The following is an 8,558-nucleotide window of genomic DNA, read 5'->3' as shown; positions in this document are numbered from 1 at the left end:
ATTATCTCACTGCACTTCAGCTTTCTAGGTGAGCACTCAGCCTCCCTAAAGCTGAGACCACAGGTGCGTACCACTCAGCTAATTTTTGTATTTTTAGCAGAGATGGGGTCCCGCTATGTTGCCCAAACTGGGCAAACTCATAGGCTGAAGTGATCCTCCCACCTCAGCCTCGCATAGTGCTGGGATTACAGGCATGAGCCACCGCGCCCCGCCAAGATGCCATTGTTTTTTGTTTGTTTGTTAGTTAGTTAAATAATAAGGAGCACTTGCAGAAGCCTGAGCCAACCTGCCTTATGTCAGCTTGGGGGGCGTTTTTTGTTTTTTGATGGGAGGCTTTTTTTTTTTTTTTTTAGACGGAGTCTCACTCAGTCTCCCAGGCTAGAGTGCAGTGGCGCCATCTCGGCTCACTGCAAGCTCTGCCTCCCGGGTTCACCCCATTCTCCTGCCTCAGCCTCCCGAGTAGCTGGGACTACAGGTGCCCGCCACCGCGCCTGGCTAATTTTTTGTATTTTTAGTAGAGACGGGGTTTCACCATGGTCTCAATCTCCTGACCCTGTGATCCGCCCACCTCGGCCTCCCAAAGTGCTGGGATTACAAGCATGCGCCACTACGCCTGGCTAATTTTTTTTGTATTTTTAGTAGAGACGGGTTTTCACCATGTTGGCCAGGCTGGTCTCAAACTCCTGACTTCAAGAGATCTGCCTGCCTTGGTCTTCCAAAGTGCTGGGATTATAGGTGTAAGTCACTGCGCCTGGCCAGCGCCACTGTTTGTTTTTTTTTGTTTGTTTTTTTTTTGGCAGGGAGTCTCGCGCTGTCGCCCGGGCTGGAGTGCAGTGGCCGGATCTCAGCTCACTGCAAGCTCCGCCTCCCGGGTTTACGCCATTCTCCTGCCTCAGCCTCCCGAGTAGCTGGGACTACAGGCGCCCGCCACCTCGCCCGGCTATTTTTTTGTATTTTTTAGTAGAGACGGGGTTTCACTGTGTTAGCCAGGATGGTCTCGATCTCCTGACCTCGTGATCCGCCCGTCTCGGCCTCCCAAAGTGCTGGGATTACAGGCTTGAGCCACTGCGCCCGGCCGCCACTGTTTTTGAGGTAGGAGGCGGGACTCAACTCCAGAGATGGGACTTGGGTATGGAACCAAATTGAGGACTAGCTAAGCAGTGTCCCATAATACATGCCCACCAGCGTGCCATGTCAGTTTACCATTGCCATGGCAACACCTGGGAGTTACTGCCCCTTTCCATGCCAGTGACCCCACAAGCCAAGTCATTACCCCTTCCCTAGAAATTTCTGTGTAAACCACTCCTTAATCTATATGTAATTAAAAGTAAGTATCAGGCCAGGCACACCGGCTCACGCCTGAAACCCCAGCATTTTGGGAGTCCAAGGCTGGCAGATCACCTGAGGTCAGGAGTTTGAGACTAGCCTGGCCAACATAGTGAAACCTCATCTCTACTAATAATACAAAAATTAGCCAGGCATGGTGGAGCCCACCTGTAATCCCAGCTACTCAGGAGGCTGAAGTAGGAGAATTACTTGAATCCAGGAGGAGGAGGTTGCAGCGAGCCGAGATGGCGCCACTGCACTCCAGCTTGGGTGACAGAGCAAGACTCTTGTCTGGGGAAAAAAAAAAATCTATTTACAAGGGTGGAGGCAGTGGGTAGAAAGATACAGGCAGTCCAAGGCAATCGCACATCAGGAAGGGAGCTGGGGAAATTAATACCCACCCTCCAGTTTCTTGCCAGTGTCTCCCCATTGGGCAAACCGATGCAGAAAGCTAGAGGTTCAGAAAGCCCATTATAGTTCACGCTGATCCCAAGGTATGGTCAGACTCCCACGAGTATGGTGGGGAGAGGCGGAGAGTGGACCTGAAGAGGCAAACAAAAAATATCCAGCATAGGCCGGGCACAGCAGCTCACACCTGTAATTCCAGCACTTTGGGAGGCTGAGGCATGAAGATTGCTTGAGGCCGGGAGTTCAAGACCAGCCTGGAAAACATAATGAGACTAATCTCTACCAAAAAAAAAAAAAATTGTTTTTAATTAGCCTGGCATAGTGGCATGCACCAGTAATTCCAGTTATTTCCAAGGCTGAGGTGGGAGGATCGCTTGAGCCTAGGAGTTTGAGGCTGTAGTGAGCTATGACTATACCACTGCGCTACAGCCTGGGCAACAGAGTGAGACCCTGCCTCAAAAAAAAAAAAAGAGCAGGGGGGAAGAAAAGAAAAAAGAAAAAAATCCAGCATAGTGTTATATTTGTATTGTTATTGTATTTCTTAATGTGGCCTATGAGGCCCTTTAAGGTCTAGGCTTAACCTCTGCTTCCTCTTCCCACCCCACCCACTACACTCCTCTCTGAAACCCAGGGATTGACTGGGAAGGGATGAGAGAGAACCTTCTGGAGTGATGGTGTTGCTCTGATTCAAGATAAGGATTCGGGTGGCACAGGCCGCAGGTTTGTCAGAATTCCTCTAACAATGTGCTTAAGTTTTGTGCCTTTCAGCATATGTAAATTTTACCTGAAGAGGAAAAACTAAATAAATATGCATTTCAACTTACTTTGCATCGAAAAGGCAAGAAGGAGTGATGGATAGATGGATGGAAAGGTGGGTAAATACTTGATAAAGCAAGCTGAGTAAGATGTTAATTAATTTAGATTCTAGGCGATGGGGCCAGGCATGGTGGCTCGTGACTGTAATCCCAGCACTTTGGGAGGCCAAGGCAGGCAGATGGCTTGAGTACAGGAGTTTGACACCAGCCTGGGCAACAGAGCGAAATCTACAAAAAAAAAAATAGCCAGGCATGGTGGCGCACGCCACTAGTCCCAACTACTCAGGAGGCTGAGGTGGGAGGATCACCTGAGCCAGAGAAGTCGAGGCTGAAGCAAGCCAAGATTGCACCACTGCACTCCAGCCTGGGCAATGGGAGTGAGACCCTGTGTCCAAAAATAAAATAAAAATAGAGCTGGCACGGTGGCTTACCCCTGTAATCCCAGCATTTTGAGAGGCCAAGGTGGGTGAATCACTTGAGGCCAGGAGTTCAAGACTAGCCTGGCCAACATGGTGAAACCCCATCTCTACTAAAAATACAAAAATTAGCCAGGCGTGGTGGTAAGCATCTGTAATCCCAGCTACTCAGGAGGCTGAGACAGGAGAATCATTTGAACCTGGGAGGTGAAGTTTGCAGTGAGCCCAGATCACACCACTGCACTCCAGCCTGGCTGACAGAGTGTGACTCTGTCTCAAAAATAGTAATAATAATAAAATAGAATCTAGGTGATGGGTATATATGAGTGTTCAGTGTAAGATTATTTTAACTTCTCTGTGTTCTAAGTTATTCATTTTAAACGTCTGTGCAAAAGTAAAAATAAAAATTTGGGAAAGTGTTGAGTCAGCAGAGGAATTTAGATTGGATTGATTGGTTGGAGGAACCAAGAAGAAATGAATTGCTCTGGGGACTTTCCACAGAAACCACAACCACTTCCCTGCAGCATAGAGCAGGCCTCCAGGAACGAACTGTGCCAGCTGTCAAGGCTCAGTTCTCAAGAAAGCCTGTCAGGAAAAAAGTGCAGAGAAGAGAAAGAGACAGCACCCTTGTTTCTTAGAAATCCTGTGATGAACAGATCTGCCTAACATCTGAAGTCATGCACTATTCATTCGACAGACCGTTATTGAAACCGTCCTCTGCGCCCAGCCCTGAGCTGTGTGTGCGGCACTGACAACATGGCCCCAGCACTTCCCTCGGGAGACTCAAAGTCCAGGGGCAGAGGCAGGCACATCTTCCAGTGTTATGGTTTGGCTCCTTGTCCCCACCCAAATCTCATCTCGAATTGTAATCCCCACGTGTGAGGGAATGACCTGGTGGGAGGTGACTGGATCATGGGGGCAGTTTCCCCCATGCTGTTCTTGTGATAATGAGGGAAGTTTCACAAGATCTGATGGTTTAAAAGTGGCAATTTCCCTTGCTCGCTCTCTCTCTATCTATCTCTCTGTCTCTCTCTCTTTCTTTCTGTGCTGCCACCTTGTAAGAAATGCCTTACTTCCCCTTGACCTTCTGCCATAATTGTAAGTTTCCTGAGGCCTCCCCAGCCATGCAGAATTGTGAGTCAATTAAAGCTCTTTTCTGTCCAAGCACATTGGCTCATACCTGTAATCCCAGCACTTTGGGAGGCCAAAGTGGGTAGATCACCTAAGGTCAGGAGTTCAAGACCAGCCTGGCCAACATGGTGAAACCCGGTCTCTCCTGAAAATGCAAAAATTAGCCAGGCATGGTGGCGGACACCTGTAACCCCAGCTACTTGGGAGACTGAGGCAGGAGAATCACTTCAACCCGGGAGGTGGAGGTTACACTGAGCTGAGATCTCTCCACTGCACTCCAGCCTGGGTGACAGAATAAGACCCTATCTCAAAAAAAAAAAAAAAAAAAAAAAAAAAATTAAAGGTCTGGCATGATGGCTCATGACTGTAATCCCAACATTTTGGGAGGCCAAGCCAGGCGAATCACGAGGTCAGGAGTTCAAGACCAGCCTAACCAACATGGTGAAACCCTGTCTTTGCTGAAAAATACAAAAATTAGCTGGGCATGGTGGCACACGCCTGTAATCCCAGCTACTCAGGAGGCTGAGACAGGAGAATCATTTGAACCTGGAAGGCAGAGGTTGCAGTGAGCTGAGATTGTGCCACTGCACTCCAGCCTGGGCAACAGAGCAAGACTGTGTCTTAAAAAAAAAATTAATTTAAAAAAATTAAAACCTCTTTTTTTTTTTTTTTATCAATTACCCAGCCTCAGGTAGTATCTTTATAGCAGTGTGAGAATAGACCAATACACCAAGACAGCAACAATCCCAAGTAATCAAAACAATAATGGGGGAAGCCCCAAATGAGGCATGTGACCCAGACTAGTGGTCAGGAAAGCTACCTGATGGAGAAGACATCCAAGCTGAGTCTTGAAGAAAGAGTAGGTGTCAGCCAGATAGAGAGAAAGAGACACTGGAAAAGCATTCCAGGCAGAAGGAACAGCACCTGCAAAGGCCTGGGAGTGAGCAGAAGAGTCTGATGCTTGCAGTAAACTGAGAAGTTCAGTGTCATTGGAATGTGAAAGGAAGCAAAGGGTAGGGAGGGGTTAAAGGCAAGCACGCAGCAGTCACCAGTTCCTGTGTGGGCTTGTAAGCCATGGTAGGGCATTGGAATCTTACCGAGAGTGCTAGGGAGTCACAACAGGGTTACAGTCAGTGGGAGAACTTCTCCAGTTTGCAAATGATTCCAACTGCAGAACAAGGGAAGGAGATGAGGGAACATATCAGTCAGGATTGGCTAAGTTATGCTGCAGTGACAAACAGCTCCAGAATTCAGTGACTCAAAACAACAATGGTTGGCTAGGTGCAGTAACTCATGCCTGGAATCCCAGAACTTTCAGAGGCCAAGGAGGGAGAACTGCTTGAGGCCAGGAGTTCAAGACCAGCCTGAGCAACATAGTGAGATTCCATCTCTACAAAAAAAACTTTTAAAAATTATCTGGGCACAGTGGTGCACACCTGTAGTCTCATCTACTCAGAAGCCTGAGACAGGAGGATCTCTTGAGCCCAGGAGTTCAAGGTTACCATGAGCCATGATCGCACCACTGCTCTCCAGCCTGGATGACAAAGCAAGACCCCATCTCAAAAGAAAAATGAATAAATTTTAAAACTAAATTTTCTGACCAGACACAGTGGTGCATGATTGTAATCCCAGCACTTTGGGAGGCCAAGGTGGGAGAATCATTTGAGCTTGGAAGCTTGAGACCAGCCTGGGCAACATAGCAAAACCCCATCTCTACAAAAAAAAAAAATACAAAAATTAGCCAGGTATGGTGGAACATGCCTGTAGTCCCAGCTACTCAGGAGGCTGGGGTGGGAGGATTGCTTGAGCCCAGGAGGTGGAGGCTGCAGTGAGCTGTGATTGCACCAGTGTACTCCAGCCTAGGTGACAGAACAAGAACTTGCCTCAAAAAGAAATTTTTTTTTTCTAGCAACCGCATTTTTTTTTTATTTAATTATTTTTGAGACAGAGTCTCGCTCTCTGGCCTCCCAAAGTGCTGGGATTACAAGCATGAACCACTGCGCCCAGCTAGTTTTATTTTTATAATGCCCATAAAGCATCAAACTATGTGAGCGCACCATCATAAGCATAACCAGTTCCCCCTTGGTAAACATTTAGGTTATTCCTAATGTTTTGTTATTCCAAACACTACTGCAATTAACATCCTTGGGCAGACCTGACATCGGCCACAGGCGTCCATGTCTACGTGTAAGACAAATTCCTGAGAGAAAAACCTGCCAAGTCAGAAGCTATCTGCCTTTGTCATTTAGAGAGACGTTTCCAAATTGTACCCCAATTTCCCTCCCCTGCAACTGATTGACCAACCATTTCTCAAAAGGGCTTTTTGAGCTCTCTCTCTCTCTCTCTCTCGCTGTCTCTGTATTTTTTTAATGTTTGACAGCAAGAAGATAGTCATGTCTTGCTTATGTAATTAAAATTAAACAAGCCCTTCGTTAAAAACACACAAACCCAGGAAGAAGAGAAACCAGCAAGGCCAGTTCAGGCAGATCCACCCTGCCCCTTGTCACACCTGTCTTGTCCCCCAGCAAGCCCTACCTGAGGCTGAAATCCATTTCTCACACATAGACCTCAGACATCAAACCTTGGAAAAAATACAAGAAAGAGATTTTGTAACTTTCCCCCTCTGTGACTTTTCATACGGCTAAATCCTCTCACTGTCTCTTCCCTTTCTTTTTCCTCCTCCTTTTTCTTCTTTCTGTTACTTCTGTTTTGGTGAGCTCTGTCATTAAAAACACTTTAAAGCCATGTCCAGCCTAATAAGTTATACAGAATCTGACTCTGTGTGTGTGTGTGTGTGTGTGTGTGTGTGTGTGAGAGAGAGAGAGAGAGAGAGAGAGAGAGTTTCACTCTGTCGTCCAGGCTAGAGTGCAGTGGCACAATCACAGCTCACTGCAGCCTCCGCCTCCCAGGTTCAAGCGATTCTCCTGCCTCAGCCTCCCAAGTAGCTGGGATTACAGGTTTGCGCCACCAAGCCTGGCTGAATTTTTTTTTTTTTTTTTTTGAGTTGGAGTCTCACTCTGTCACCTAGGTTGGAGTGTAGTGGCATGATCTCGGCTCACTGCAACCTCCGCCTCCCAGATTCAAGCGATTCTTCTGCCTCAGCCTCCCGAGTAACTGGGACTACAGAAGTGCGCCACCACGCCTGGCTAATTTTTGTATTTTTAGTAGAGACGGGGTTTCGCCATCTTAGCCAGGCAGGTCTCGAACTCCTGACCTCAAGAGATCCACCCACCTCGGCCTCACAAAGTGCTGGGATTATGGATATGAGCCACCACACCTGGCCAGAATCTGGCAGTTTTAACAGAAAGCAGAGCTAGGTACTTAGAAGTAGAAACTAGATAAGCAAAACAATAATTGATTATATTTTAAACACATTAAGCTCTTCATTTCTCTTCTCTTCCTCAACAGAAGCAAGTAGCTGTCTGGAAGGAGATTGGAGGGGTTGCGGTGGGGGAGCGGGAGTCTTAGGGCCCATAATGGGTTTCAGAGGCCAAGACAGGTAAGGAGGTCATCCTCCCAAGAAGATGGAAAGGGTGGACAGTGAGCTGCAAAAGATTGGTTACTTTCAGGGGGATGGATCCACTAAGTAAATAGACTACCAGCCCAGCCAACATAGTGAATCCCCATCTCTACTAAAAATACAAAAATTAGCTGGGTGTGGTGGTGTGCACCTGTAGTCCCAGCTACTCGAGAGGCTGAGGCAGGAGAATTGCTTGAACCCAGGAGGCAGAAGTTGCAGTGAACCAAAATCACGCCACTGCACTCCAGCCTGGCCAACAGAGCAAGACTCCGTCTCAAAAAAAAAGAAAAAAAAAAAGAAAAGAGATTCAACCTGAACATTTCTCATATGATCTCATTATGTGTTTCTGTTTTCCTCTCACAATTTTTAACACGTTATTGTCATTTTAATACTTTAGCAACCTTCAGTTTGGGGAATAGTTCCTGTATATACTATAGAATGCAACTATGATATCCTAGCCAACTTGACTAAAAATGAAAACTTAAGACAAATGACTTTTTCTTTGTATATTCAACAATGAGTTTGACTTATTGTTTTTACCTGAGGTGTCAGTTATTTTGTTATTTTACTGTAGCCCTCCAACAAAATTCTATATTAACTGAGATTTCTACATTTAAGGATTACTAGAGGATAGTGGAATAGCCACTTACAATTATAAGAGTTTTTTAGACTTCCAAACCGTGATTTAAATTTATAATGTTAGCTGCAATATTTAGGGAAAAATATATCCAATTAATATACAAATTCTTCCAATCTGTACTCAATTTTTGATGGACCTTCCACCTAGCACTTTCTGAGATGGATGTTTGAATATCACTAATTTATACATCCTTAATATTACTGCTTTTAAATGACCTGCCAGTTTTGTTCCTGTTGTCCCAATTACTTATTATTCCTATCATTATATTGGCAATATACATGAAAATGCAAGATGGCAAGATC

Source organism: Papio anubis, chromosome 20 (genome assembly GCF_008728515.1).
Source record: "Papio anubis isolate 15944 chromosome 20, Panubis1.0, whole genome shotgun sequence".
In the NCBI taxonomy this organism is placed as follows: domain Eukaryota; kingdom Metazoa; phylum Chordata; class Mammalia; order Primates; family Cercopithecidae; genus Papio; species Papio anubis.
Note: the sequence above shows the minus strand (reverse complement) of the source record.